Source organism: Anomalospiza imberbis, chromosome 1 (assembly GCF_031753505.1).
Source record: "Anomalospiza imberbis isolate Cuckoo-Finch-1a 21T00152 chromosome 1, ASM3175350v1, whole genome shotgun sequence".
Taxonomy (NCBI): domain Eukaryota; kingdom Metazoa; phylum Chordata; class Aves; order Passeriformes; family Viduidae; genus Anomalospiza; species Anomalospiza imberbis.
Window position 1 is genome coordinate 142,455,255 of NC_089681.1, and position 7,538 is coordinate 142,462,792.

Sequence of the window (7,538 nt, forward strand, 5' to 3'; positions counted from 1 at the left end):
CTGGTTATACCTTTGCAGGTCCTTCCATTCTACAACTGGAAAGTCACATAAGCAATATATTGATAAAATTCTTACATACATAATGCTAAAAACAAGGCCTGCTTGACTCAAGTGTTTGATGCAATAATTTTGCTTAATATAGAACTAATCAAGGCTCCATCTTGATGTGATCCAAGAAAATAACTGTCTTCTACCCATCAGCTCCAATGGCATTAGATAATTATGCTTTCCCTCTTGCACAATGTGTATTTATAGTGTAGCAGATAACTGCACTGGGTATATTCTTGGAAACTAAGATAAAGCCCTTACTTTTCTGCACAAATAATCTGGTTTTCAAAAGCATTCAGATGTAAAAATGATGTTAATAAGGATGTTGAAGTAAACCCCAGAGGCAATATTGTGGTAATTTATCAAGTAGGAATTTAAAATGCCTACATCCACAAGTTTATGATTTTTAAAAGGTAGATTTTGACCTCAAAGTGTTGCTCTTGACTAAAATAACAACCTATGCTGGAGTTTTGCTGAGTCTTCAGAAACTGAGGAAAATTTTAATCTGAACTGAGACAGCCTTCTAAATTCAGGCATCTGGTTTGTCTGTCTGTTCCCAACAAACAGATAATAACCTCCTGTATATGCAGTCCATCATCTAGGCTGGAAACCAAAGTGTCCCTAGGCTCTGCAGTTGTTGATTTCAGCTGCCAGGAGATCAAAAGAGCCAAAAGGTTTGCTGCTTTGAGGTTTTTTTTGTCCTTTTGAGGCTTCTTTAAAGAACAAACTGTTACAATGTCTCCTTTCTGGCAGGAAAAAAAAAAAAAAAAAGAATGATTTTTTTTTTCCTACTGTATTACAGTGCAGAAACATTCAGGAGCTAACTATGATTATATGTATTACTATGGTTGTATATGCTAATAAGCCCTCATTCACATCAGCAATATAGTATTCAGTATTATTAAATATCATGGCTATGGCAATGGTTCTGGTTTTCTTCCTGACAATGGAGCTATTCTTTGCTTAAAAGCTTTAATTTCTTATGCAGGAGGGAATTTCTCCAGGGAAAATTGTACACGTTAGTTAGAGGGAAGGAAAAATTTGTACTCATAAATTTTAATGTGTAATTTATTTGCTTGTTTCTGTGGATTAGTCTGAAGAAAAATGTGCAGGGCAAAAGCCAGCATGGCTTGATTAATGGTCCAAAAGGCCTTTCAGGGATTAGGGATTTGGATGAATTGTTTAATAACATCTAGTGTTTTAAGAAGGCCCTTCTAAATGTTTTAGTTTATACCAATACCTATGAAAATTGCATAATAATAACTCATACCATATGGTGAATGTAACAGTATTCCAAAGGCTTCTTTCCAATTTGACTTGCTCTGCTTTAACTCTGTCTTGAATACCTGGCAGTATGTTCTTGTCATATATATACAGGAGGGGATGAAATACAAATTGGTCACTGGAGGTAAGAGAAATAAAAACATGTGCTACTAACTCCTACTTCATATCAACAATACTGTACTAAAAAAAAAAAAAAATTAAATATTTGAAACTAACATGGTTATGGTAATGGCACCCCTCCTGTCTACTGCTGATTATAACTGGCTGCATCCCCTAGATGTCACTGACTGGAAGGAAAGTGAGATCTGCCTCTAAATTCTAATAAAAATTACATTTTAGTTAAGGAATTGGCAGCACTGGTTGCTTTGGCTAAGTATAGATGTACATTTACTTTCCAGGTTTAAGCATAATGCAGTAGAGTGGGAATATGGAGTGAGGCTCTGTTGGAAAAACCCCACATAACTGGTCCACTACCAGGACATGCCACCTCTTACTAGCACAGTCTGGTGATCTGAGAGCCTCCTGATTACAAACATTGTATTTTTTCTAAGTTATATCTTAAAAAATATACTGTCAAAGACATTGAGGGAAATAATTTAAAGAAATATTTAACTTATTAATGACTGAATGTGTCTCATTCCATTCCTATAGTTGTATCTAAATCTAACTGTAGGGAGTTTTCATTTTTAGTTTAGGAAAAAAAGAATTTACAAACAAATAAAAAGAAAGGAAAAACAAATCTGAACTAAGCAAAGAATCCAGGCAAAATCTTTTCCTGTTTTCACATAAACTCCAACCCCAGTTTACTTAAATAAATCTCCAGCAAGGTTAATGAGGAACTTCAGACCCAGTGGCTGGGAAAACAACTCAGAATATATGTACAAATATAGCATGAGTTTCCAAACTAGAATGATGCACAGAAATCTGAGTTGTTTCTGGCACAGAAGCTTATGAATTACATTTTCTCATGAAGAAATACATGAAGTAATTTGGAATTCTCCCAACAGAGCTACCAGGTACCATGTATGTATTGGAAAAAACTTACATGAATATCTGGCTTTGCCACAGTCCTAATCCTCAGAACCAAATATAACAAACTATATGTGATAAGAAAGCAGATGAAACACAAGGAAAAAAACCCAAAGCTGGAAGAGTAATTTGACCATGGAGGACTAAGAATAGCTATTTACTGTACATTTCCAAACTGAATTAAAGATTTCACATGCAGAAAGCTTTGTTAATCACAGACCATCCACACTGACATCTTGAAACCTTTTCTCTGTATCAAAAATTCAGGAAAAAATAATAGTTTCCACAGAGGCAATCCTTCAGCATGGGTAGATATAGAGCTCTACTAACCAAAGGAAATCAGCCAAAATACACTTTTCAAAAAAATGTTTAAAAATTCCAACAAACTCCCATTTCTTTACTGTGAAGCAAAATCAACACAGAAAAATCCAAGAGGATTTGCATGAATAGTAAGAAAATTTATATAAATGTTAAAAGATGTGGTAGTAAATCACAAGGCTCACAGACTTCTATAGTATTAAGTTATAAGAGCTAAATAAATTATAGAACTCAATCTACGAAAAGTTCAACAACAGAATTGATAAGACAAATAGGCTACTTACAAAAGCATCTTAAAAAGAATGAAGAATAGCTTAGCAAGAAAAAGGCTGGTCTTCACCATTCTTCAAGCACATTTTCAGCCATAAAAGACTATGTCAGAGATATCAAACAGCAACAAATACAACTTCTTGGAATACTATATAAGCAGGAAGAATATTAGATGGTTTTATACCAGGGCATATCTTGCAGAGATGAAGTGTACTCGATGTCAACAACAGTAGCACTGATGTCAGAGGGGTTCTCTCAGTGTGGCATTTGGCACTGAAAATACAAGTTTTTAAGCTGAAGTCAGACAGACAAAGGGAGAACAGAGTGATCCAGCAACAGAACACCACTTATGTTTTACTAATGTCAATCAGATAACAGGAAAGTGAACCAGAACAGTAAGAAAAAGTGGCTTAATAAGTAGTCATAAAAACAATGCAGTCGTAAAAACCAAATATTTTCTAATTTTGGCACTGTACTTAAGGGTTATTAAGTACAATAATATTAAGTATTAAGACAATTTGCTTTCATGTAGATATGAGAAATGACAAGATGAAAAGCTGTTATGAACTGGAGTTGCATCATTCATTGAGTCAAAAGAAATGTGGTCACTGCAAATTTAGTAACTCAAGACCAAACTAATCCTTGTTTTGAAAATAATTTCCGAATTCATATCTGGATGTCTCCATAATTTTAAAAGCTATGGAAAATTAGTAAATATTGAGCAGAGATTAATTGATAACAGATTTATAGGTTTATCCTAAAATTCCCCAATTCCAGCACATCCTGGAATGAAGCTACAGGCAATACGACTGCCTGACAGGAAAACGTTCCAAAGGGTCAGAGAAAGTAACTTCCCGTGCAGGAAGGTTTGGTGGAGAGAACGTAAATGGGATAAAGGAAGGGGAATAGAAAACTTTTTTCTTCTTTTTTCCTAGCTCTTTTCTGATTGTATGGGACAAAAGCCAAGCCATTGACTATTTTCAGAGTCAGGCCTTTGCAGTTACCTTTCATGCCTTGAAGAAAGAAAGAAAGAAAGAAGCTGTTACTCCTCACAAGATCCCTCATTACAGCTCTGAAGTTACTGCTGATTTTCATGAATGCAGTTTCTTTTCACTTTAATAAACAGAAATATTGACCTTGGGTATTTTGAACCTGCATTTGTGAAGCTGATGATGCTGACAGAATGAATCACACAGGCTTGCATTTCCATTTAATTCATATGTCTTTTGAATTGGGCCGTTTTCACACATCATATCCTGAATTTAGACCTTGGAAAATTGAATTGCTAGTTGAATTACAGTTGTAAGTGGCACTTTGGAATGCCTATAGAAAGTTCTTCGTTTTTAATTTTGGTGATATGCAGTATTAATTTTTGAAAGTCATTAGGGTTAGCTTATCTTTCCACAGAACTAATTTTGAACGTGACAAACACACCCTCCCTCCCCTCTCCCCACGTACAGCCCAGAAGAGTTGTTTTTCCTGGTGAAGGGATAGAGGCTGAGCAGGGGAGAGCCTGAGCCTGCAGGGACACTCAGCTGGTGGATGAGATCCATCAGGACACTCAGACCAGTTCATTGCAGAATGGCACAGGTGGAGCCACGGTCCTCTAAAGCCACTGTGGGGCCAAAACCTGTTTGCTTTGCCTTTGAGCCCTGAGAAGTTGGAGGCACTGCTGCCTTGACAGGAAACTGGGTACAAGTCAGGAGCAGGAGTCCTGTTAAGCCATTCTTCCACCAGGACCCAATGCTCCCACCTTCTCTTCTTGGCAGGCAAGTCTTTGTGACTGTTCTTTAGTTTGCCCCTGACCTCTGGCTTTGATTTTGTCATTCTCCCTTCCCTCACTTTTCAGCAGGAATCAACAAGTCTGAGTCCTTGTTCCTCCGACCTGGAGCAGGAAAATGAAAACGAAATGGCATCTGCCCTGCTGAGAGGACCTGAGCTGGAAGTGTGAGCTGAAATTGTCTGTGAAGGCGCTGCAGACAAGGCCTGGCCAGGCTCGGGCCAGAACGGGCCAGCCACGTACACGATCTGCTGGAGCAAACCCTCCACAAACAATCCCAGCCTGGACTGAGCTTTATGCCCAGCCAGCTCAGAGCAGCAAGAGAAGCACTTTTGAGAATCTCCTCCATCCATACCAACCATCTGCTGTGAGGGGACTTACAGAGATGCTGTGGATGCCCCATCTCTGGAAGAGTTCGAGGCCAGGCTGGATGGAGCCCTGAGGACCTGGTGAAGTGGGTACCACTTTTGTCTGGGGAAGGTGGTTTGGAATTGGGTGGTCTTGAAGGTCCCTTCCAATCCAAGTGTTTCTATGATTTCTGAGATTCCATGAAACCAATGTATCAATGTATACATTTCACACAGAGCAAAGTAGGAGAGCACAATCCTGCTTTTAGCTGTGTTGAAGTCTGAGGTGGTACCACAGCCTCTCCTGGAGCCACTCCAGTGTCCCACCTGCACAGCCCCGTGTCCAGAGCTGGGTGGAATCACTTGAGCGTTCCTCTAGAAAACCAGAGATCTTGTTTCCACTGTCTTTGGGGCTTTGTGTCTCTATATGACTGCTGCCATCCCTAAGTGCATCAGTGATTGCTTTGCTAAAAAAAAAAAAAAAAAAAAAGAGTAGTCTAGTGTTTCACTTCTTAGTACTGGAAGAATTACGGAATAACTATAAATATATATACCCTGCTCCAAGGCTAAGTCCCCTCTGAACATGATTAGCCTTGAAATATATGGAAGTTCTCAGTGCTTTTAAACCATAAATATGTCAGGATGAATCCTTTTTTTGACTTTCTGCTATATGAGTTGAATGTGAAAGGATTACTTTTTCAATCTGCCTTTTTTCAATCTGGAAAGATATTTCTGGATATGCATTTATTTATGCACTTGAGTGAAGGAAAATTCATTCTCTCATTTTTGATATATAGTTCATTTTATGATTAAGGTTACCATAGAGGGCATTTTTGAAAAGTTTTTCTTTCTTCCTGATAGCTTTTTTGATTTTTTTTTCTCTGTGAAAAAAACTACTTTTAGTTCAGTGAATTCTGTAATTTCTATTGTCTTTTCCATTAAGCTTTTTTTAAAGTCAAGTGAGGGAAACGGAATTCAAACGAAGAAATGTCAGTTTAGTCAGAAAAAAAAAATTCAAAATTTTGTTGAGCTACCATGACTATCTATCATATTTTTGTTGTAATCTCTTCATAATTTCCTGATCAGCTTAAGAGCTTTCCTGTCTTAAGACTGAGACCTTTGCAGGTATGCCCTGGTTCAGGCATGGTTCTTAGAGATAAGCAAGTCAATCTTTTTTCCCCCAGCTGCAACCTGCTCCTTCTGCTTGTTCATGTATAAATTCAGATATTATAGATTAGAAGATGGAGGAAGGAGAGAATTCGATTCAGGTAAGTTACTACTAAGGGCTGATCTAAATGACAGTTCCAGGAAAAAAATACTTTTTTTTTTTTTAATATTTTAGAGTAGGTATTCTAGATCTGCATAAGGGAATTAAAATAAGCTCTTAAAAAAACCCCAACAAACCAAAACCAAAAACCAAAAAAGGGATCAATCAATCAATTAATCAATCTATCAGTACTATGATATCTCGTCCAAAATTTTCCTACAAGCTCCAAAACTGAGGGTTCACAGAAAAAAATTGTGTTGCTTTGCAATATCATCATGTAATTCTGGGCTGCTTCTAATGTACATCTTATGGAGCTTCCTTTCTTAGCAAAAAACTGCAAAAGGATTTTTGTCATACAACCAACATTCTAGGCTTTCCGGAAGCAAAATCCTTTTTTATTCTTAAATAAATAAATAAATCCAAATGAACTTCAAAGAAAAGAAAGTATGCATACACAATAGATTATACAGTGTTTTGATATATGGATTTTAATGCATAGGACAAAGGAATCTTGAAGACATTCTGAGCAAATTAGCCTAGGAAATCAAAAGCACAGTAATTCAGAGCCCAATTCAGCCAATCTTTTAAGTCTTTATTTTGCTTTTTTTTCCTGCTTTTTGGAAAGGTCCATCATCGTCTGTTTAGTTACTGCAGTCTCAGTAACAGAAGATGTTGGTTCATCTGTTTTCTATAGAAGGTTGGTGGTGTTCAGGGATTTAAACAGGGATAGATTTACTACGAAGCACTGGTGGATTTGTAAAAGCAAATTGAGAACTGGATACCCTGCTTCTCCAGTAGTGATTGCCAACAACACTTTGAAAAATAATAAAAATCTACTGTACTAGTCCTCACCTAAAGCAAGGATCTGAGTTATAGCACTGCTTGTCTCATCAAAGATTTTGTGACTTCCAGGGCACACAGCCTTGTATACTGAAAAATATAGCCCAGGTGAAATGTAGCCACCCAAGATGTCCACAGTCTTTGTGCTCACAAGATAGAGGCAAACATTTTAATGAAAATAAAATTTTAAAATAATAATAATAACAAAAAAGATGCATTTATCATGGTTTTAATTCAGGCAGTCCTCCCATGTCATCAGAATGTCCAGGGATTCAGGTTCTTTCTTCTTTCCCCACACAGGGAATAAGCAGCTATACAGCTATGATTTAATGCCTGGGCAACAGAGCAATTGGTA

At 37.2% G+C, this 7,538-nt stretch overlaps 1 long non-coding RNA gene across 1 annotated transcript; it reads right to left on the reverse strand.

Annotated features, from left to right (window-relative positions):
- LOC137463192 (uncharacterized) lies at positions 1-1,404 on the reverse strand. The gene is made up of 2 exons (XR_010993856.1): positions 1,319-1,404; positions 1-794 (listed from the first exon to the last, which is right to left on the reverse strand). It is a non-coding gene; the product is annotated as an uncharacterized lncRNA (long non-coding RNA).
- Positions 1,405-7,538: the final 6,134 nt, after the last annotated feature.